This window comes from Chiloscyllium plagiosum, unplaced genomic scaffold (assembly GCF_037043375.1).
Source record: "Chiloscyllium plagiosum isolate Xiang-an unplaced genomic scaffold, Cpla_swu_hap1 HiC_scaffold_12, whole genome shotgun sequence".
Lineage (NCBI taxonomy): Eukaryota > Metazoa > Chordata > Chondrichthyes > Orectolobiformes > Hemiscylliidae > Chiloscyllium > Chiloscyllium plagiosum.
The window spans coordinates 56,569,263-56,593,226 of NW_028270150.1; the positions used below are offsets into that span (position 1 = coordinate 56,569,263).

General features: G+C 40.7%; 1 protein-coding gene across 4 annotated transcripts in view; it reads right to left on the minus strand.

Moving 5' to 3' along the window:
* sytl5 (synaptotagmin-like 5) overlaps positions 1-23,370 on the minus strand; it is a 189,243-nt gene extending 165,873 nt beyond the window's left edge. For 3 of the 4 annotated variants that reach the window (XM_043700827.2, XM_043700828.2, XM_043700824.2), the window contains exon 1: positions 23,213-23,370. The gene's annotated coding sequence lies outside the window, so the exon portion shown is untranslated. Of the gene's footprint in view, positions 1-13,262; positions 13,328-23,212 lie in introns of all 4 variants that reach the window. The other variant, XM_087992848.1, reaches the window with a different exon arrangement.
* Positions 23,371-23,964: the final 594 nt, after the last annotated feature.

Genomic DNA, 23,964 nt, shown 5'->3' on the forward strand with positions numbered 1-23,964 from the left:
AGGAAAACAGGTCACACAGACAAAGGGGAATTCCTCAGCCCAATGTAATCCACTGGCTCATTCCACGGAAATAATTTCTCATTTATCCTTATGTTCCCTTCACATGTATAACAATCTGATGACAATAGAACAAAGAATTCCCACTTCATGATACTTGGGCCATCTTTGTGTTCAAATCTCATGTTACATTTCATGGCCATTTAACGTCTTCAATTGGTGATGAGGTGGGATGGTTGAAACTTGGACTTTCTCAGCCAGAATCTAATTTTGTTTGAGGTGGGTCACAGAAACACCAACACCCCATGCCTAATTACGTGCCATACCTGTCTCTAAGTTCACCACCCCAGATTCCTCTTCTATTTCCTTACGTACATCTTAAAAACCACATTTTTCCATCATTATTTTCTATTGCACTATTTTGTACCGAGAGATGAAGATGTCTCACTGTTGATAAAGATGAGGAATTTTTTACATGAACTTTCAGAAATGTATCAAATCATTTAGGTGAGTAACCAGAAAGTGACTATTAGGATAATTACATGTTAAGAGTTGAAGCAACAGTGTAATAAAAAAATGAAGATTTTATAGAAAGAGTAAAGAAGTGGTAGGCAACTGAAAAATGCTTTTATTCCTTGGGACTACATACAACAGTAATGATTCTTCATCAGCAGCATGTATTTTTATGACTAAGTGAGCAGAGTCTTCACACGAAGCATCATAAAATAATAATTGAACCAACAGTTCAATTTATTGTTTGTGCTGTCTCACCTACACATCGAGCACAACATAAAAAAGGGTGCGTTCCAATGGCATTGGCTACATGCCTGAGTCATTATGAGCTGGCAGAACCAATTTCACAGGTTTGTTGCAAACAACTGTTCATATTTTCCTCCTCCTACTGCCCTGGGGACAGTTTAGTATCACAGAATCGCACAGCAAAAAGCATAATCACATTTGAGTGCATATTCATGACTTTATTGCATTTGAATACATGAATTAGGAGAAAAATTGGACCATTTGGCCCTGCTCTGTCTTTCAATAAGTTCATGGCTGATTTGTTTGTGTTATGAATTCCACATTCCCATCTACTTGCTTCACCTTAAATTCTTGTTAGACAAGTGAATCAATTTATCTCTGCCTCAACGTATTCAGTGACTTGTCTCCACTGTCTTGTGGGCCTTGGATGCAGGTGAAGGGGAGGGAGGTATGGGTGCAGGCTTTACATCTCTTGCGGCAGCAAGGGAAGGTGACAGGAGTGGAGGATGGGTTGGTGGAGGCATGGACCTAACAAGGGAGTCACGGAGGAAATGGTCTCTGCAGAACACAGATAGGGGTGGGGAGGGAAATATATCTCTGGTGGTGGGGTCTGACTGTAGCTGGCGGAAATAGTGGAGGATAATGCGCAGTATCCAGAGAAATCAGTACCCCTCCAGCGACATGCTCATTCAATTGGTGGAACTGCTCATGACCCTCAACAACATCTCCTTTGAATCCTCCCACTTCCTCCAGACCAGAGGGGTAGCCATGGGCACACACATGGGCCCCAGCTATGGCTGCCTCTTCATCAGATACATGGAACAGTCCTTCTTTCTGCAGTTTCACTGTCACCATTCCCCACCATTTCCTCCACTACATTGATGACTGTATCGGCACCACCTCATGCTCCCAAGAGGAGGTTGAACAATTAATCAATTTCACCTCATAACCTTCACCTTGACCTTAAGTTCACCTGGACCATCTCGGACATCTCCCTCCCCTTCCTGGACCTCTCTGTCTCCATCTCCAGCGACTGACTCAACACAGACATCTACTTTAAAACCACCAACTCCCACAGTCACCTGGTCTACACTTCCTCCCACCCCCACTTCTGTAGAAAACATGATCCCTTACTCCCAATTTCTCTGTCTCCACCGTATCTGCTCTCAGGAGGACCAATTCCATTCCAGGATATCCCAGTTGGTCTTCTACTTCAAGGACCACAATTTCCCCTCCTACATGGTCAACAATGCCCTCCAGCGCATCTCTTCCTCTTTCCGCACCCCCGCCCTTTAGCCCACCCCTCCAACCATAACAAGGATAGAACCCCACCCAGCCCCGGTACTCACCTTGCATCCCCCCAATCTCTGGATACAACATATCATCCCCTGTCATTTCTGCCACCTACAGTCAGACCCCACCACAGGGATATATTGGCTTCCCCACCCTTATCAGTATTCCGCAGAGACCATTGCATCCATGACTCTCTCAGTAGACCCACACCCCCACTAACCCACCCTCCACTCCCAGCATCTTCCCTTGCTGCCACAAGAGGTGAAACCTGCATCCACATCTCCCCCCTCACCTCTGTTCAAGGCCTCAATGGATCCTTTCACACCTAAGCACCTCATCTGTTGCTCTCAATGTGGTCTCCTCTGCAATGGGGAGACAGGATGCCAACAAGCAGAACATTTCAGGGACACACACACCAAACAACCCTGCCACCCTGTGCCTGACCAGTTCAACTCCCCCTCCCAATCCGCCAAGGAATGCAAGTTCTGGGCCTCCTCAGCCAAATCCAACCCACACAACAACTGGAGGGAGATGCCTCATCTTCCACCTTGGGACCCTCCAACCACATGGCATCAATGTCAACTTCACCAATTTCCTTATCTCCCCTCCCCCCACCTCATCCCAGATCAAACTTTCCAACTTGGCACCACCCTTTTGAACTGTCTTACCTATTCATCTTTCTTCCCACCTATCTGCTCCCCACCTACATCTACCTATCACCTTCGCAAATACCTTTCCCCAGCCCTCTCAACCCAACCCCAAACCACCCCGTTTCCTGATGAAGGACTTATGCTTGAAATGTCGACTCTCCTGCTCCTCGGATGCTGCTTGACCTGTTGTGCTTTTCCAGCGCCACATTTTTCTACTCTGATCTCCAGCACCTGCAGTCACTTTCTCTCAGTCCCCACAAGACTGAGCAGTGGTCACTCTGACTGATACTGTTATGGATAGATGCATCAGTGACAGGTAGATTAGTAAGGACAATTTCTCCCTCTTGTTGGTTAGTTCACCATCTGACGCAGACCTAGTGTGGCACCTTTGTCCTTCAGGACTCAGCTAGTATTGATGCTATCAAGCTACTCCTGCTTATGGACATTGAAGTCCCCAGTGCAGAGTATATTCTATGCCCTTGCTATCCTTAGTGCTTATTCCAATTGTTGTTTCATATGGAAGAGTGTGGATCATCAGCTGAGAGTGTAGAGGATTGTACTCAAATGTGGTTTCCATAACCATGTCTGACCTGATGTCAAGAGACCTACTTTTGGAGCCACAAAGGGACTAATCACTGTTGCAACCATCAAAGACATGTAGCAAAGCAGTTTGCCAATACGTCTAGGCTGGTTGCTGGAAGCAGTATAGCTTACTAATGGCATTTACCTTTCTTCTGCTAGATGATTTCCTGGTCTGTATTTGCTGCTTAACCTTTTAAAAGGTGAAACTTTCCCAAGCAGGGTAGCATGGATGTGAAGAAATAGGAAGGCCAAATGACCAGTGAAAATTTTTGCTATGTACTAATGCCATCTTTACATTAGTAAAGAAGGGCTAGACTTGTTCACTATGTTGAACATAATTGTGATCTTTTCTCTCAAGGAAAACCATACAGTTCAGTATATAATGCTGCTAATAGTGATCAGGGGCATCTTCCTTCTCACCTCATGTTGGTAACAGCAGGAATATGCATTTGGTATTCCAATGCCCAGCATGTTGGCATATTCAGGTAGGCTAATATGCTATTCAAATGTTATTTCATTTATGGTGCAACTACTAATTAGATCCCTATGGAACCCATTCAACAAATACATCAATACATAATTTATGTATAGTGGAGAAGACTTTTACAACACACTTCCAATTAACCAACAGAATGGCTGAATCTAACAGGGGTCCAAAGTATGGCCCCCAAGGATTGAATCAACCTTGAAGGGTTCAAATCATTACTTTGATTATCAACGGGCACTAATATTTACATGCATTTATTTCTTCCCTGTCTTTCACTGTAGCCCAGCAAATCACTTCCTTTAACAATAGATAATTATCTAATTTCCTTTGGAAAGATACAATTGAATCAGCCATCCCCACACGCTAAATGGATTCTGAATCAAAGAATTCACGACAAAAAAATTGTTTTCTTGCTTTCTCATGTCACTTCTGATTCTTTTGCGGTTCACCTTAAAGCGGTTTCCTCTTCCACTATTAGAAACAGTTTCTCCCCATGAGTTGTCAGAATATTTTGAATGATGATATTCTCGCTTTAAGAGGTGTACACTGTCCTTTTTTTTAAATGAAGCAAGTTTGAGATAGAGATACCAAGCAGTCTTCTCCAAATAGAGGGCATAGGTTTAGGGTGAGAGGGGAAAGATATAAAAGAGACCCAAGAGGCAACGTTTTCACGCAGAGGGTGGTATGTATATGGAATGAGCTGCCAGAGGATGTGGTGGAGGCTGGTACAATTGCAACATTTAAGAGGCAATTGGATGGGTATATGAATAGGAAGGGTTTGGAGGAATATGGGCCGGGTACTGGCAGGTGGGACTAGTTTGGGTTGGGATATCTGGTCGACATGGACAGGTTGAACCGAAGGGTCTGTTTCCATGCTGTACATCTCTATGACTCTATAACTAAACAGCTTGTGAGGCCTTGGGATTTTTTAAAAAAAAGTTTGAATAATAGAAGCAGCCTGAATGGGTGGATTCAAGCTCCCACAGAACCAGTTGTTTTTAGTTTTTGCCTTAAGTAGCAGCTGCTGGGGTGTTGAAGCTTATTCCTTTCTTATAGCTAAAAACTAGTGCTCTCTTCTTGCAGCTAGAACTGCATGCGAGACAAATTTATTTTATTGAATTTGCCTTTGCCTAGGGTGTGTTTTTGGGATATTACTATATTAGAACAGTTAATTAGTAGTAGTTAATAACTATATTATTTTGTCAAGCATTTTGATGGTTGCAATTAAGCTAATTTTTAAATTTTGTCTGTACTTTAATTATAGCGTATTAACAGAGTGTGTTTTATTTCAAGACTGTTAGTTTGACCAGTTGCATTGCATCCAGAATACAACGCCTTACACTTACCTATAAAATAAGAAAATGTTCGGGTTTAGACTCACTACTTAATATGTTCTGAGAGGGTTTGCTTTGGTCCATAACATTCATAGGTAAAAAATAAGACTGCAGTTACTGAAGTGTCAGAGTCGAAAAATGTGGCATTGGAAAAGCATAGCAGGTCAGGCAGCATCCGAGGAGCAGGAGAGTCAAGTTTTGGGCATAAGCCCTTCATCAGGAATGTCATATACAAAGTACAAAGAAAGACTGGCACAAAGTACTCACACTAAACCTCAGCCATGTTCACTGGATCCATTTGGAAATCTGCTCTCTGATCCCTAATATGCTTTTTTCATTACTTATATGCCTGTAGTTGACTCAGGACAAAGGTTCAATTACATTCTATCTCCTGAGAAACAAATGCTGGAAGTATTCAAACAGGTTTAGTAGCATCACTAGAGAAAAAGACACGTTGACATTTTGGGTGTAACTCTGACCAAGAGCAAGATGTGAAAGGTTAACTTTACATTCTGTCTCAAAATACTGACCGATTAACCAAAGCAGGGTATTACAAGAATCGTGTATTCTGGTGTCAGGTTTCCAACTTCCCCATGTCTTTAAACAAAAAAAAATTGCATTCTCTTTGGTTTCTGTGAGGACTATTCATTTTTACCTCAAACAGTTTTAGCAAATTAGCTATTGGACCAAAAGAACTTGCAAAACAGGTCCAACAATCGATACTCTAGCTCTCCAATGAGTCATAAAAAAAATTAAAGTTGCATTAACAAACTCTGAGTCATTTGGGAATGCTAAATCAAAGGATTTATTATAGGGTGATCTTAACTGGACATGCAGAAGAAGTTTATTAGTGTTCTGTGTTAGAACAGTATAGTTTTATACAGCTTAATTTAAAAATGCTTATACATTTTTAATTTATAAAATATCTAATAAAGGCTTTTCTAATTCTAATTTATAAAATACTAAAGCACAAGCCTGATTTCTGGGCTGCATCAAGACTGTGCTGGTGTCCACAAGGCACCTTGTCTAATTGTAGTGTTCTACCTACTCATTCATATTCTTTGACATTTCTCCTTTCCAAAAGTCCCATTTAAAAGAATTAGTGGATTCTGTTTCAATAACAGTTTGGTGGCAGAATTCAAATCTCTCACAACAGTGCAGTTTTCTAAACTCGTTATGCTTTTCTGCCCTTTATCCTGTAAAACGTTGCATACCAAAATGTTAAATTGCTCTGAAAGTCAGTCCCAATATTATCATTTCTGAGAGTGTCTTCAATAAGCTTGATAGCCTCCTAAATTGACACCAGCACACCCAAGGCAAAAGATTCTCTGATGATGACTTTTAACAAATGAAATGATCTTATGTATACTGTCTCCCACCTTTGATGAAATATGGTATGAATGTGAAGTCCTGCCAGCTAAGATTAAACTACAAGTAAAAAAAATGAACAAGTCAATTGACAATTATTTCAATCTTACCAATCATGTTTTCACAGAATCACAGAATCCCTACATTGTCGAAACAGGCCATTTGGCCCTCAAAGAGTAACTCACCCAGACCCATTCCCCTACCCTATTACTCTACATTTACCCCTGACTAATGCACCTAACCTACACATCCCTGAACATCATAGGCAATTTAGCATGGCCGATTCACCTAACCGACACATCTTTGGAATGTGGGAGGAAACTGGAGCATCTGGAGGAAACACTTGCGGACACGGGGAGAATGTTATCATCCTTTCCAACCTGAAACAATCATAAGCTTATCCCTCTTTGTCCCAGTTTATGTCTGGAGCCACTAAAGCAGACAACCACATTGCCCTCCCCCCCAATACCCTGCCATCAATGCACAACTTGATTCTTCCATGGGATGTGTGTGCCACTGGCAAGCTCACTGTTTGCAGTTTATTCTTGTCTTATGTGGCTTGCTAGGCCATTTCAGGAAGCAGTTAAAAGTTAAGCACATTTCTGGTGATCTGGGGAAACATAGCAGCCATGCCAGGTAAACATGGCAGGTTTCCTTCTCTAAAGGACAACAGTGAGCTGGCATTTTTACAACATTTGATGATAGCTGTCATTGTTACCATTACCGTGACTGGTGTTATATTCCTGATTTTTAACTGGATTCAAATTCCACAAAATGGCCCACATCCCCAGAACATGTAGCCTGGGCCTCTGGCTTGCTAGTTCACTGACATGATCATCTGTCCACAGTGAGGACAGCCACCTCAAACCTAGTCATCTCTATACAATTGTGGCCAAAGGACCTCTCCCCAATAGGTTGCTCTCTCCCATCAGTGTATGCACATACAGAATCCCCCAAAGTTCCATAATAAAAGCAATGTACTGTCTTGATGCTGGTGATTGAAATAAAAACAGGAAGTGATGGAGGGAGACACATTTTGTGGTTTGGTTCTACAATGAATACTATTTGGATATCTTATTGAGCAACTTCTGACAATTGTGGATTGGGAATGTTTCCCTCGACCTATAGTTGACTTAGGTTTGATGTTTCTTCAAAACTTCTTTATTTACACTGTAGGACATTCTACAATTCTAAGTACATCCATCTCTTGGACAGATTATTCCAACTCTCTTCTCAGTCTCTTAGACATGACTACTATTGTCACACTTTACATGTTGAAACACATCATGGTGCCATTACAAACTTTCCAACATGAGGAGGTGTAGGTCATTCGGCCCTTCGAGCCTGCTCCATCATTTAATATGATCATGGTTAACCTGATAGAAAACCTCAAATCCAGGCTTTCGCTTATCCTATTAACCTTTCATCTGCTTTCTTACCAAGCATCTGTCCACCTCTGCCATAAAGATATTGAAGGATAATGCTTCCGCTATCTTTTCTGGAAGAGAGTTCCAAAGACTCAACTTTCTAATAGAAAAAATTAGCTTTTTTGCTGTTTTAAATTAGCAACCCCTTATTTTTAAACTGTGATTATCTAGTTCTAGATTCTCCCATTTGAGGAAACCTTGTCAAGTCCCCTTTGGATCATTTGTTTCAATCAAGTCACCTCCTACTCTTCTGAACTTCAATACATATAAGCCTGGTCTGCCCAACCTTTACACATTTGACTACCTGCTCATTCCAGGTATTAGTCCTTTTTCCTGTCCGAAAGCAGCTGCAGACAGAGCGGAGGTGACATTGGGGACCAGGAAGTTTCTGGGAAGGTAAGGACTTAGTATATATTTGGGCAGTGGCTAAACCCGAGATACTGCACGTGTAGTATCTCCCTCCCACACCCGCCTCCTCTAACCAGAAGGAAAAGACTCTAAGTATTTTTTTCTTGTATATATTTAAGTGCATTGTTTGGTATTAGTTAGTTGAGTAAAAACTAAGGCTTACAATAGCAGGAGACCTCAGGTCCGTGGCATGTGCCTCTTGTATGATGTGGGAGCTCAGGGATGTGGCTGATGTCCCTGACCCTTACACTTGCAAGAAGTGTGTGCAGCTGTAGCTCTTGTGTGACCGCATGATGGCTCTGCAGCTGCGGATGGACTCACTGTGGAGCATCCGCGATGCTGAGGAGGTTGTGAATAGCACGTTTAGTGAACTGGTCACGCCGCAGATTAGAACTGCTGAAGAAGGCAATGAATGGGTGACCAATAGGCAGAGAAAGAGTAGGAAGGCAGTACAGGTGTCCCCTGTGGTCATCTCTCTCCAAAACAGGAAAAAAGACTCACAGGGCCATTGTCATAGAGAATTCTATTGTAAGGGGAGTAGATAGGCGATTCTGTGGCTGAGAATGGGACCCCCGGATGGTATGAGGCTTCTCAGGTGCTTGGGTCAGGGATATTACCGATCGGCTGCAGAGCATTCTAAAAGGGGAGGGTGAACAGCCAGCTGTCTTGGTGCACATAAGCACTGATGATATAAGTAAAAAATGAGATGAGGTCCTGAAAGCAGAATTCAGGGAGCTAGGGGGAAGTTAAAAAGGAGGACCTCAAAGGTTGTGATCTCAGGATTGCTACCAGTGCCACATGTTGGCCAGGTTAGAAATGAAAGAATAGGCAGGATGAACACATGGCTTGAGGGATGATATAGGAGGGAGGAGTTCAGGTTTGTGACCGGTTCTGGGGAAGGTGACACGATTATAAATTGGATGGTCTACACCTGAACCAGACTGGAACTAATGTCCTTGGGGGAATTTTTGCTACTGCTGTTGGGGAGGGTTTAAACTAATGGCAGGGGGCTGGGAACCAGAAGAGAAGACTAGCAGACAGTGAGGTGGAAATTAGAGACTGTCAGGATCATGAAGATAGCATTACCAAGGGGAAGAGTAGGCAGAGAGCAGATGAACGCAAAGGAACTGGTGGCCTGAAGTGCATATACTTTAATGCAATGCGTACAATGGGTAAGGCAGGTGAACTTAGGGCTTGGCTTGGGAGTATGACATTATTGCGATCACAGAGACTTGGTTGAAGGAAGGATCAGCACAGGCTTGGAGGGCCAAAGGGCCTGTTCCTGGGCTGTAAATTTTCTTTGTCCTCTTTGTTCTTTAAACCTTTTTGAAACACTTCCAATGTATCTTTCCTTAAACAAGGTTACCAACACTGTACACAGTATATGAGATGCAGTCTTACCAATGATCTATATAACTGAAGCATAACATTCCGATTTTTGTATTTAATTCCCCTAGAAATACATGATAACCTCCTATTTGATTTCCTAATTACTTGCTGCATCTGCATACTGGCCTTCTGCAATTCATGCATCAGGACACAGAGATCCTCCTGTCAAAATTCTGCAATCCCTCACCACTTAGATAATATGCTTCTTTTTCATTCTGCCTGCAAAAGTGGACAATTTTATATTTTCCATATTCAGATTTTTACCTACTTAACCTAACTATATCTTTTTGTAGGCTCATTACATCCTCTTCACTATTTATTTTCCTGTCTATCTTTCTGTGCTGTACATCTCTAGGACTCTTCATCAGAGCTGAAGTGATGTGTGGAGGGGACAGCATTCATGCCATAGTTTGGAGGGGGAGGAGGAATGGCAATGGTGTGGGGGTAGTGTGTGTAGGGTGCTGGTGGAGAAAAGATGTTGATAGTTCAGATAATGATTTGGAGATGCTGGTGTTGGACTGGGGTGTACAAAGTTAAAAGTCACACAACACCAGGTTATAGTCCAACAGGTTTAATTGGAAGCACTAGCTTTCGGAGCGACACTCCTTTGTCAGGTGGTTGTGGAAGACACAATTGTAAAACACAGAATTTATAGCAAAAGTTTACAGTGTGATGTAACTGAAATTATACATTGAAAAATACCTTGATTGTTTGCTGAGTCTTTCATTTGTTCGAATACCATGATAGTTTCACTTCTTTCATGTGTAAGTCTTTTAAAAACTTTTTTAAAAATGTTACATTCTTAGGTTAACTGTAACAATTGGTATTAGCCAGACAATATGCTGAAGGTGTTAGCTCCCTGTGTTCTCTGTCTGTGCTGTAATGTTTAGACTGATTCTAATCTAAAAGGTGAGATAATAGAGTCTTACATGGATTCATGCAGTTTTTGAACAAAGTACAATTTAACTCTGCAACTACAAATTCACCCCACAAATGTATATGTACATGCGTGCTGTTGTGTGTGTACATAATTATGCCACTGGTAACTGCTTGTGTGGACAGAAATTTAAATTTAATTGTAATTCTAGAGATGTTTGGTTGATACATACTGTATTTACAGTTCTATCACTTACTACAATTATTTCAAATTTTCAATGTCCAAGTATTATCTATTGTTAACATAGGGCGTTTACAATTTAATGAAGCCTTTGTGGTTAAGAATTGGAGTTGTGTCTATAAATTATATTACAGTATTGAATTATGTTTATTAGTTTAATGTGATGTAGGTTTGGTTATCACCACAGAACAAATCTCCAGAATTGAAGTTATGTCACAGGTCACATCAGCACAGGATCAGGATTGGGAAATTAATATTTGAACAATAGTAATGATATTCCATGAAAGCCTTCCTGTGCATAATAGGCAGCCCTCCCAACTCAGCAAACTTCACCTGTATTTATGTTTGATGCCATATTTTCTTAGTTCTGTCAGTTTTTAAGGGGTAATAAAACTCCACCCTCTTTCACCAAAGAAATCCTTGGGATTTGCTGTCCTTCATTTTTGATCTAACTTTAATTCAACTGCAATAGTTATGTGTTAATAAAGGAAGTAAAATGTCTGTCGTGAGAAATCGAGAACGGATTAAAAAGAGGGGTGCGGATTACTGCTCCTCACCTGTTTATAACTATGCTTTTGCAAAATCCTTTTGCTACCAATTTGTTTCAGAATGATTCTTTGCTATAGTTACATGGTCTCTACTCAGAGAGATTTTACAATGCTTGGATGCTGTCAATGCTGTGCAATTGAGCCCACTTATGAAGTAGTTGCTTTCTTTCCAATTGTAACTACTCCTCAACTTTCACACATATGCTAATGTCTCATTGGACCATCACATTTATAACTATAGTAGGCCCATGCTTGTCTGAAATTGCAGCATCAGGTAACTTGAAAATCAGCGAAACCAGCCCCTGCTTTTCTTTTCTCCTCTCTTACATATACTCATCCTCCAATTCAGTTCAAATCAGTAACCTTGCCACTTCATTCCCCCCGCTTCTAGCAGACATTCTTGATTTTTCCCCACTACTACCCCATCCTGAGCCTCCCATTAATAATTAATACAGATTCTCCCATCCATTAATGCTGGCAGTATCTTCCCAGCCAGTGCTCATTTCTCTTCTGCAATTCCATAAAAATCTGTTCTGGCCTTTTGTCCTTAACACAGATCACTGTCATGTATACAACAAGATAAAAAGAACCGGCTTTACAGGGTGGCTCAGTGGTTAGCACTGTTGCCTCACAGCACCAGGAACCTGGGTGTGATTCCAGCCTTGGGCAACTGTCTGTGTGGAGTTTGTACATTCTTCCCTTGTCTGTGTGGGTTTCATCCAGGTGTTCTGGTTTCCTCGTACAATCCAAAGATGTGCAGGTTAGGTGAATTGGCCATGCTAAATTGCTTATAGTGTTCAGGGATGTGTACGTTAGGAGCAAAAGTAGAGTAAGAGGGTAGGGGAATGGGTCTGGGTGGGATACTGTTTGTTGGGCCGAATGGCCTGTTTCCACACTGTAGGGATTGTATGCATGTATAGCAGTTGAACGTAGTATTTCAGTAAAACACTAATTGGATTTATCCAGTGTTTTCTACTTTGACCTTTACCTCACCATCTCTGTCATGCTTGTTCAGCTGGTCTGTGATGCTGAGGAAAACCAACAGCCCAGGTTCTATTCTGCACTAATTGTGGGTATCATAACTTTCTCTTTGCCAGAGATGTGCAGATCCTTAGGTTAAACTAATCAAGTTGTCTTTCTTTCTCTCTCTCTCTAATGAGAGAGCAAAGCTAAGTCCTTCACAACTATGGTGGCTTTCTGTCATGCTTTCAGTCCCACCTGTATTTTCGTTCTCTTTCTTCCATTTGTGGGGTTTCTTTATTTGTACCTTTAGGAATCTCTCCTTCCCCATCATGCCTACTTTTGTTTTAATGTGTAGAAACAGGAAATATTGGGAATGTAAACAGAAATAGCTGGAAAATGTTTGGCAGCATCTGTGGAGAGAAAGCAGAGTTAATGTTTCAGGAGTTCTGAAAAAGGGGCACTGGTCCCAAAATGTTAACTCTACTTTTTCTCCACAAATTCGCGCAAACTTGCTAAGTTTATCCAACAGGTTCTGTTTGTGTATTTGATTTACAGTATCTGCAGTTTTTTTTGTACAGTAAATACAGGGCATCCTCTTGATATACAAACCATCAATTCCTGATTTGTATGAAGTTAGGACATGAGGTTTGAGCAACTTCTTTCCTACCTTTACAAAAGTAAGTGCTTTTATTTTGAAAGCAGTGAGAATTCTTGTAAATAGTGAAATCAGAAGAGAAGTTTTACTTATGAAGGAGTTTAACTGTGCAATCAGAGTTATCACAGTGTCCAAGGTTGTCTTTCAGTGAAATCCCAGTTCATAGAGTTTAATAAGTAAGGTTAAACATTTTGATTGTACAATGAAAACCATTTTTATTCAGTTAGGAAAATAATACTGGAAGGAAACAATGCCTAAGATTTTCTGCAGAGTCCTGACTCATACCTTTCAACATATTGGTGGAAAAGCCTTTTCCAAACATACATACTCTTGAAATTGTGTCCTTGTGTCTGTCAAAGAAAAAATAAATCAGATTTTGAGCATACCACTACTTGATTGAAGGAGGAGCATGGGAAATAACATTGTGTTTTAAACAAACTGGTGGCTCTAAATATGCAGGAAATATATAGCGAGAGGAATTTATAGACAGTGTAGAAGAAACCATGCACTGTCGTATAAATTAAATATCAGATATAATTAATGCAATAGTGGGAATCAATCTTTTGCCTTGTAACCCTATTTCTTTCCCACTAGCACCCTCTAAGATTAGGTCTATCGTTAGTGTGGTGACCCTCAGGTTAAACTACCACCAGTCATCTCTCTCTAAGGAGAGAGCCACCCTATGCTCTGGTAAGACTATGGTGACTTTACTTTTATGTTTTAGAGTCATACAGAGATATACAGCACGGAAACAGATCCTTCCATCCAATCTGTCCATGCCAACCACATATCCTAACCTAATCTAGTCCCATTTCCCTCTAAACCCTTCCTGTTCATATACTCATCCAAATGACTTTTAAACGTTGTAATTGTAGCAGCCTCCACCACTTCCTCTGGCAGTTCATTGCATACACGTACCACCCTCTGCATGAAAAAGCTGTTCCTTAGGTCCCTTTTATATCTTTCCCCACTCACCCTAAACCTATGCCCTCTAGTCCTAGACTCCCCCACCCCAAGGAAAAGACTTTGTCTATTTATCCTATCCATGACCCTCATGATTTGATAAACCTCTACAAGGTCACCCCTCAGCCTCCAACGCTCCAGGGAAAACAGCCCCAGCCTGTTAAGCCTCTCCCTATACCTCAAATCGTCCAACCCTGGCAACATCCTTGTAAATCTTCCTGAACTCTTTCAACTTTCACAACATCCTTCCAATAGGAAGGAGACCAGAATTGTACGCAGTATTCCAAAAGTGACCTAACCAATGTCCTGCACAGTTGCAACATGACCTCCCAACTCCTATAGTCAATGCTATTACCAATAAAGGAAAGCATACCAAATGCTTCTTCACTATCCTATCTACCTGTGACTCTACTTTCAAGGAACCTCTAATTTTATATCTAAACTTTAAGTGTCTATCAGGAATCTGAACGTTGACCCCCTGCTTAATTAGGTTTCCCCACCTCCCTTTCCTTTTGTTTCAGGCTGACCTGGAAGATTCTGCCCAAAAACTCGAAGTGCTAAAATTTGAGCAAAATAAGAAGTGTGAAAGATGTAGTCAAAGAGCTTCTGTGAAGTGAAAAGACAGGTTAGCATTTTTATTTTACATGTCAGTGTACCTTTTGAAGCCATTAACTTATGTAGGTGTAGTCACATTCTCGGTTTCAGTAAAATGCCCCCTTTATCTATCAGTGGTTCTGAAGAAGGATCCTACCCAAAATGTCAGTTTGTCTGTTCCTCTATAGATGCTGAGTAACTTGCTGTGTATTTGCATTTAATTCAATATTTACTGAGAATTATTACTCTTATGTTTCAAAAGAGGAACCTTATGTGAAAATTAGATATGACATATATTCTAAATGTTATTTCTGGATTAATTTACGTTGTAACAAACCTTTGACAAAGAGCAGAATTATCTGCATCTTTACCATATGGTTACCTCATAACATGAGACACACCCACGGCATTCCTGGAATTCCTTTCTCATCAGTTTCCCAGAAACTGACCTTAAATGTACAAGAATTAACAGCAGTCTGTGCCAGTTCACTTAGGGAAAAAGAGAAAGAACTTGCATTTATAAAGTGCCCTTCACAACCTTATCATATCCTGAAGTACTTTATGAATAGTAGGCTAATTCCTTTAAAGTGAAGCCACCATTGTAATTTAGGCAACGAATTTGTATGAGCAAGGCAACCTGAACTGTTTGCCCATTATCTCATTACAATTTGTTTTAATAATATTGGTTGAGTGGTTAATATTGGCCAGAACACATGGAAAAACTCCCCTGCTCTTCTAGACCTACTACATTTACACCAGCAAAAGCATCAGAGAGCCATCTATTGATTTATAATTGCAACAGATTGCAAAATGAATTTTTTTATTATTTTAACATGTGCCCTTTCAATTACCCCAGTGGTAGTAGTATAAATATTGGTCTAAGTCGTCAACATTTAGCTTCACCATTAGCTGTGCAAAGCTATTTAAAATCAAATGGTATGCATTCTTAGCAACATCAAAATATATTTTGATCAAGTTTGCAATCATAATTTATTTTAATTAAAACCAAACAGATCCAACAGTATTCTCCAACTGGATGTTCTAAAACCAGATAAAAGAGACCTTTTAGAATGTGAGTATGGAATTACAGTCCAAACAGTATACAACACAATGAAATACATTGAAACAAATATGTCTGGGGTCGGGAGATAGCGCATGGAAATCAAGGCCCAAAGCTTCTTTGTGAGGACCAGAGAAGCATACTTGTCCTTCCAAGGCAATGCCTATCCCTCCAAGCCCAAGTTGTTCAAAAGCAACGCATCTCCTTTGTTCCAGGATATAGCACCCTAGCCAGTTTTTACTGGTTGTCATGAATTGGGTATCCACAGATCACTGCACCCTGCCATGGCTCAGACCTCAGGTTGAGAGATCAGCTCCTAAAGATACCAATGGACCTGATCTGCATGATCAAAGCAGGTGCTTGCTCTTTTTTAGAAGTGTCCTACTCAGAAAGGGAGATTAATATTAAGACATGGTAGGACAGATGAATTGAAGGAGGCAGCTGACTTACATCATGGAATGGAATGTCCTTCCCTGAAGTGGATTCTGAGGCCACTTAAGGACTTCATCTTGAAACTGATGATAGGCCTGGGACTAACCATGTGATGATACTGACAAACAAATCCTGCTGGGTTTGCTTATGGCCCTATATGACCCCCTTCCCAATGGATATTATGGTAATGGGAAGCTGCTGGCCTCTGGCTGGCACCTCTCAGGTATGGGTTTTCTGAAGGAGATATGCTCAAAATGTCAACTCTCAGGGATAGGGTCAGTGGGTATGCAACAGGTTAGGATGGTAGATGTTAGTCCCATCACTCACTTTAAATTTCACCCATTATCTAACAGTACCCTTGAACCACTGGTGACAGTTAAAATCATAGGTTGTAAATTAGCTTCACCCACATGATTTAGAAGTGAGGTATAAGTGAAATGCCACAAGTGCCAATTTACTATCCTTTAGATTCATAGCTTACTTACTTAGCAAGATTCCTTAATTATATAACAGAAAACAAACTGTAAACAGTAAATTGTAAACAGTATCATAATCAAAGAAGGACGATATTAGCAACTAAAATATTTGACTGTGACAAGTAATTAGTACTTCATGTATTACAATCTTCAATAGAACCAGCAACTATCTTGTATGGCAATTCTACTCTATTGGTTGTGATGGTTTTTTCGAAGTAATAACTGCACATTCAAATGCTGTTAGTCAATTTATAATATATACAACAAAAGTAGTAACGATGCTAAATTGATCACTGAGGAATTGTATCCACGCTTTTGACTGTGGAGATTATGTATGCACCCCAATCAATTAGTTCACCAACCTCAACTTTGACAGTTATAATGCAAGCCAATATAAATCCAATGAAAAAAATCCAGGTATTTAGTGCATTCAAATTTATATTTGTTCTTTAGTCCACTACTGTAAATGCTTACACCAAAGAAGTTTAACCCTTTTAAATGAGGGTTCCAAAATCATTGTATCAAATGAGCTAAGGCTTGGTTATAATGCCATCATGGTGTAGACTGATCATATTCAATATTTAATGAAGCATAAAGCCTAGGTTCTAAGTGAGCAAGTAGCTTTATTGCCTGAACCAATCTGGTTGAAAGATTGTGAAATAACAACAAGGACCGTGAGGAAATATAAACTGGAGTTGATGAAGTCAATGCAAAATCAGGAACAGAAAGAGAAATATGGTAAAGAAAGATTGGTCTTGTGTACTGTACGAAGAAATGATTCACCATCTGAAGGCAGCCATTATTAAATAACTTCATTTACACCTCTTCAACTGAGCACAGCTGGAAGGGCAGTATCACAAAATGCTCAGCTCTTGCAATATACAACAATTAAATTGAGAGTGTGCATGACAAGATGTAAAAAGTATTTAAACAAAACCTCAAGTACAAAATTGATCAGAAATTATGAAATTTCATACGTATGTAGTTAATTTTCAGTTTCAAGTAAATGGACACATAGTAGTAACTAATTCTTATCCCTTCATTTAAAAAGGTACTTTATAGAAAATTTAATTTGTTGTCATTACACAAGTACAGCAACTTCACAGTGTTCTCTGGTGAGCTAGATGCCATTTATGAATCTGATAGTAGAGCAATATATACTGGATTACAATTTATGAATTTCCATGCTAATAACCAGACATCCTCCTCTGAAAATGCTGCACCATTTGCACATAGCAACACTGAGTGCCATTAGCCTCACTGTTATTTTCAGCAGTAAATTTTGGACCAATGAAAAAAGCAGCACATTCACTGAAATACATATCTTTGTGTCAGTCAGCTAACAATGAAACAAACACATGTACAGAGCAGGACAACTCTTCTAGTGTCCCTCAATTAATACCTTCTAGTAGTTTTTTTGGTCATTTCTGGAACATTAATGTATGCAAGTTAGTTGCCATATTCATCTGTATTACAACAGTGTTATGCTTTAAAATCATGTTGACTATTAAGTACTTTGCGATGTATTCCAAGGAGGTGAAATGCATCAAAAAAATTGTGAGTTAGTTGCTTCTGTTTACCAGAGAATTATATTGAATTCAACATTCTTAACTGGTTCTGTTTTCCTGCAGTATTGATTGATTCAAAATGTGATAATCCATGAGACTGCTATTAAACAGGAACCTCTACTTCCAAAGAAGACAAGAGAGAACTCGACCTTTTAATGTAGAACATATTCCGTCAAGTTAAAAATGTTGAGAAAAATTGATTTTTGTCATATTTTGATTGTCAGTAAACACTGGGGTTTGTGTCTCATTAATGTCAGTAAACATGGAGATTCGTGCCTCCTTACTGAAGCAACAGTTTAGTTAATAAGTAGGTGGATTAATCCCACACCAGATATAAACTGAACATTTTGTTTAGTTTTATAATAGTTACATTCTTAAAACTGAATGTCAAGATAAAAGCATCCAGCTTGGAAGTAGATTGTATTCTTAAATTGAATATGTCAAGATTAAACTACACAGTTAAATAAAATTGATTGGAGGTATAGAGATTGAGATTCCGAGCAGCAGATTTACATTTACACAAGTAAAGTTGATATGATCACAACGTACAAAAGCAAAATACTGTGGAAACTGGAAACTAAAATATAACATGCTACAAGCACTCAATAGAGGAAGCATCCATAGCTGGAGAAACACAGCCTCTGACCTCCATCAGAACATGATCACAACATCACTGAGGCAAAGCCCCAAGGCTCACTTTTGGCACAGGGCCTCTCAGTTAATGCTAACCTATCTATTTTTATTTAAATGCTGTCTTTCTCCTAGGAACAGGAGTAAACCATTACTTCTTTGAGTCTGTTCTGCCATTCGATCTAATCCCTAGCTTTTGATATCTGGATCCATCAAAATGTTAACACTTTCAAACTTGAAAATGTTAGTGGATTTAAATCCACAAACTGTTTGGGGTAAAGATCCAAGTTTCCACCACCAGGAGCTATTTCTCATTAAAAAATGCTTTCTGATTTAACTCTTGAACTAACCAGTGGCTCAGTGTTTAACACTGCTCTCTCACACCCTCGGGTGACTATAGAGTTTGCACATTCTCCCCGTGTCTGCATGGGTTTCCTCTAGGTGCTTTAGGTTTCCCCCATAGTCCAAAGACATGCAGGTTAGGTGGGTTGGCTTTGCTAAATTGCCCATCATGTCCAAGGGTGTAGATTAGCCATGAGAAATGCAGCATTACAGTGATACGATGAGAGAGTCTGTCTGGGTGGAAAGCTCGTCAGATAGTCAGTGTGGACTTGATGGGCTAAATGACCTGTTTCCATGCTGTAGGGGGTCCTAAGATTCCTGAATGGTCTTGCTCAAATGTTAAATTTATTCATCCTTGTTTTCTCTTCTCAGTTTCCTCCTGTTTTAAAACATGTTTTTCTCATTAAAAAATAGCATGAGTGTATAGACTGTAGGGTCTAAGTTTGTGCGAAGATTGTAGCTCGGGTGCTCGTTGCTGTGGTTCTGTTCGCCGAGCTGGAAGTTTTTGTTGCAAACATTTCGTCCCCTGGCTAGGCGACATTATCAGTGCTTGGGAGCCTCCTGCGAAGCGCTTCTTTGATGTTTCCTCCGGTGTTTATAGTGGTCTGTCCCTGCCGCTTCCGGTTGTCAGTTTCAGCTGTCCACTGTAGTGGTTGGTATATTGGGTCCAGGTCGGTGTGTTTATTGATGGAGTTTGTGGATGAATGCCATGCCTCTAGGAATTCCCTAGCTGTTCTCTGTCTGGCTTGCCCTATGATAGTAGTGTTGTCCCAGTCAAATTCATGTTGCTTGTTGTCTGCGTGTGTGGCTACTAAGGATAGCTGGTCGTGTCGTTTTGTGGCTAGTTGATTTTCATAGGGCAAGCCAGACAGAGAACAGCCAGGGAATTCCTAGAGGCATGGCATTCATCCACAAACTCCATCAACAAACACATCGACCTGGACCCAATATACCAACCACTACAGCGGACAGCTGAAACTGACAACCGGAAGCGGCAGGGACAGACCACTATAAACACCGGAGGAAACATCAAAGAAGCGCTTCGCAGGAGGCTCCCAAGCACTAATGGTGTCGCCTAGCCAGGGGACGAAACGTTTGCAACAAAAACTTCCAGCTCGGCGAACAGAACCACAGCAACTGTAGGATCTATTCAGAAACCCTTCATTCCCAGTAAGGAAAGTACATTCATGGTAATTGCCCTGAGAAATAGCCTGACACCATTAAAACAATGGTTCTTCAATCTACCTATCCACATGTGTGGCTCCCTAATGGGAGCAGTCTGAAATTTATTTTTTGCATGAGATCTTAGGTGATTTAATGATATAAAATGAACTAGCACTGAAAATTAAGCTGCTTGGTTCAGGAAAACAAGAATTGCTGCAGCTGGGCCATAATGTTCTCTATCAATCTGGGGAATCCATAGGGAACATTTACAAAGCTTCATGCTCTATTTGTACTATATATAAAATTCTCTCAAGAACTTAAAACTCTCGCCTTTATATGCAGAAAGCCAAATGCAGAGATAGCCACTACCTGATAGGAAAATATGGATTTGCTCATTGGCAAGTATTGTTTCTTTTTTATTATAATTACAAGGGTTGGTGCCATGAAGTATTTGGATCTGCAACAATCACATCCTGTTGTACATTGTTACGGCATTTATGTTTGTTTAAATGGCTTTCTACAGTCACTTAATCCATTGCACATGTTTTAAACCAACTCTATATAACATTTGTTATGTTATATGTAACAAGATTATCTTTATGAAGGACACTATTACTATTTTATTGATGTCTCAGTGATGGCTGAGTTTAAGTCCTATTCCAGGGATTGAGCACAAAAAACAAAGATGAGACTCCAATGCTGTACTGAGGAAGAACTGCACTGTCAGAGGTGCCACATTTGTGATGAGATATTAAATTAGGGTGCCTTTTGCTTGATTGGGTAGATATGAAAGATGTCATGGTGATATTATCAAGAACAGAGCAGTTATTTCTGGTGCCCTAACCACTACTTAGACCTCAATCAACATCATAAAGACACATTACAACTTAATTATGCATGGGATCAATCTGTGTGCCATGTTCCCTACAGTACAACAGTGACTACACTTCAAAGGTATTAGATTGTTCAAAGTGATTTAGGATGCTTGGTGGTTGTGTAAGGCACTATGTAAGTGTTTAGTGCGTTGATTATGCAGGGTATACGATTTTAGAAAAATTGCAAGTGCTGCAAGTATGTAATAAAAATCATGAAAATACAAATATCATTTTTAAAGCAAGTTCCAATAATACATTTTGTAAATTAGGAAATTCGCTTGAATAATATTGTTGGCTGTGACATCATTTTAGTTTAGCAAAATTACTGAGCATACACCGATTATTGCATTGCAACTGTGCATGTTAAATCTGTTTCTTCAAACACTGTTCCAGCTGTCTTGCCTGACCCCCTTGCAGCTTCCCAAAACGACAATGTGAAACGCCTCTCTCTCTGCCACTCACCATATCTCCTGATCCCTTTACCTCCCTGACCTCCTTTTCCTCTCAATTTCCAGCCTTCTCATCCCTCCTGCTCATCTCCAGACCATTCCCAGTTCTGCTCACAGCTCATCCTGAACCTCCCCACTCTTTCCTGATTGCCAATCTCCCAATCACAGCCCCATCCCAAACACTACAATCCATCCTGACTCTCCTCTCACTCCCTCCCATTTGCTAGTTGCTACTTATTGCTCCTATTGCAATCTCCTCAACCCCACCCAACTCACTGCCCCTTTCAAATCCTTCCTTCTGGTCTTTTCACCACTTCTTGCTCTCTGTTTGCCAATCAGCACCCTGATTCCAAATCGCTTTCCCTCCGGATATCTCCTTTGCCAGCCCGTCCAGTTTGTTGGTTCCATCTTTCTCGCCTTCCCTGCTAACATGGGAAAGGCAGCAGAGTGGGAGGCAGCAAAGGGCCTGGAAGAAGGTAAGAAGCTGGAAGCAGCAAATGGGAGGTAGCAAGGGAGAGGCAATGAGTGGGAGAGGGAGAAGTGGGGCTTGGATGGGCAATTGGTGATCAGGAGTAGAAGGAGAATGTTTGGACCAGTTAAGGTCAAGACAGCCAATAGATTTTCAATCTAAAAAAAAATCCAAGGACACAAATGTTTTCCTGAATACATTTGTTATGGTAAATGAGGGAAAGTTGCACATTGTGGAGGAAAGACCACTGGGATATTCTAACTTGGGGACTGCACCAAAAACATCAATCTGCTTCATTGTTTTTACAGGAGTCAGGGTGCTTTCTATGTATTTCCAACTTGCTCCTTACACCTGTTAGTTTAACCACGCAGCATGAAATCTCCTTTCACTGCAGGCAAGTCTTAATGAAAATAACAGGGAAACAGATTAATTGTAGTAAATTTGTTGCCGATTAATCATTGGCGTTTGTGCAGGCAGATCGAGAGACTCCGAAACAGCGGAAGGGAAAACTCCAGTGAGAGAACTCAGTGAGAAGCAGCAATGGGAGCGGCGTTCACTGGCCAGCCGTAATACTCCACCACACCGTCCTCACTCAGACAGGAGGGGAACTGCCTCAGCTCCTTCAGCGACTTCGGAATTTTGTCCTTGCTTTATTTTGCAGTATTGAATGGCATGAGGCAACTAAGGAAACACATAACCACGTACAAACAGACGGGAGCGCTTCACGGGCTTACTGAAACAGACAATGTCCAACTGTCATAGGATGCTACATCTTCTCTGCCTTTTTCCTTCCCCCACCCTCCCGGCCCAGATGGGTGTCCAGGAAACGTTGCTGCACTGTATACGAAAATACAGACAACATCCTATTGCAAACTCAGGTTGTCTTCACATCAGCTCTGATCACACGCTACACTTCCAGAATAAAACAAAATGTTCACCGCCAAAACATATAACAAATCTCAATTTTACTATGTTCCAAAATGCACCCGTTCCGAATTTCTCAGCCTTTAGCTCCATATTCACGGTTTCCCACTCCTGTTAATACCGTCTGTAATGGCTAAAAAAAAATAGATAATCGTGCTGCACTGCTTTCTCTCACACTTAACTTCCACACCCTGAATGAACTCGGTACGATTCACTACGTGTTGTGCAAGAACCGCTGATACTACCGTGTTGCTGTACCAATCCATGTCCATATCAATGGGTTTCTTACCTTATCGCGCAGTGTATGTGGAGAGGCACTGCGACTGAATCCAGCCTTCTAATGTTACTGGCTGCTTTGCAGCTCTGAACGCTAATAGCAGGGACGGAGATCTTGGGGGTTCAATGGAAAGAGCTGCCGATTGCTTTTATCCCTCTTCCGTGTTCCTCCCTCCACACTGGTCTGTACACTAACCTAGCAACTACTGATATTCTCTGCCTTAAAAGGGGCGGGTTCTCAGAACCGCGGAGAAGCTCGGACTTGCTGGAAATGAGCAATCCTACTGGCATTGGGTGAAATGTTATAAACTTTCGTCACACGGTTTGTTGGTGAAGACAGGATTGTTTCGTCGATTTGATGAAATATTGAACTGAATTTGGTGTGATTGACATGAACATGCAACCCGTACAAGCTTGTAAAGCAAATATTCTCTTTCACCTCCACAATTTAGTCATTGGAAGTACCGTACCTATTTCCGTATTTATTCTAATGACGCTGTCATTTGCATTGTTGCCTTTGAATCAGTCTGAAACTTGCTGCCCAAGGCTTTTGGTTGTTGGCCTACAGTGGTAGAGGCTGAATACTGATTGGGACGATCTTGATACCATTTGTGATGATAGAATAACATTTTCGTCCAGGTTGGACATTTGTTTCCCATCTGCCCTGGTTACCAGATCAGGCCTTCATGCAGAGTTTGAGAGTCCCTATGCCACTGAGCTTCCTGATGTGACTCTGGCTAGAGCCACTTAATGGCATTGCAGTTC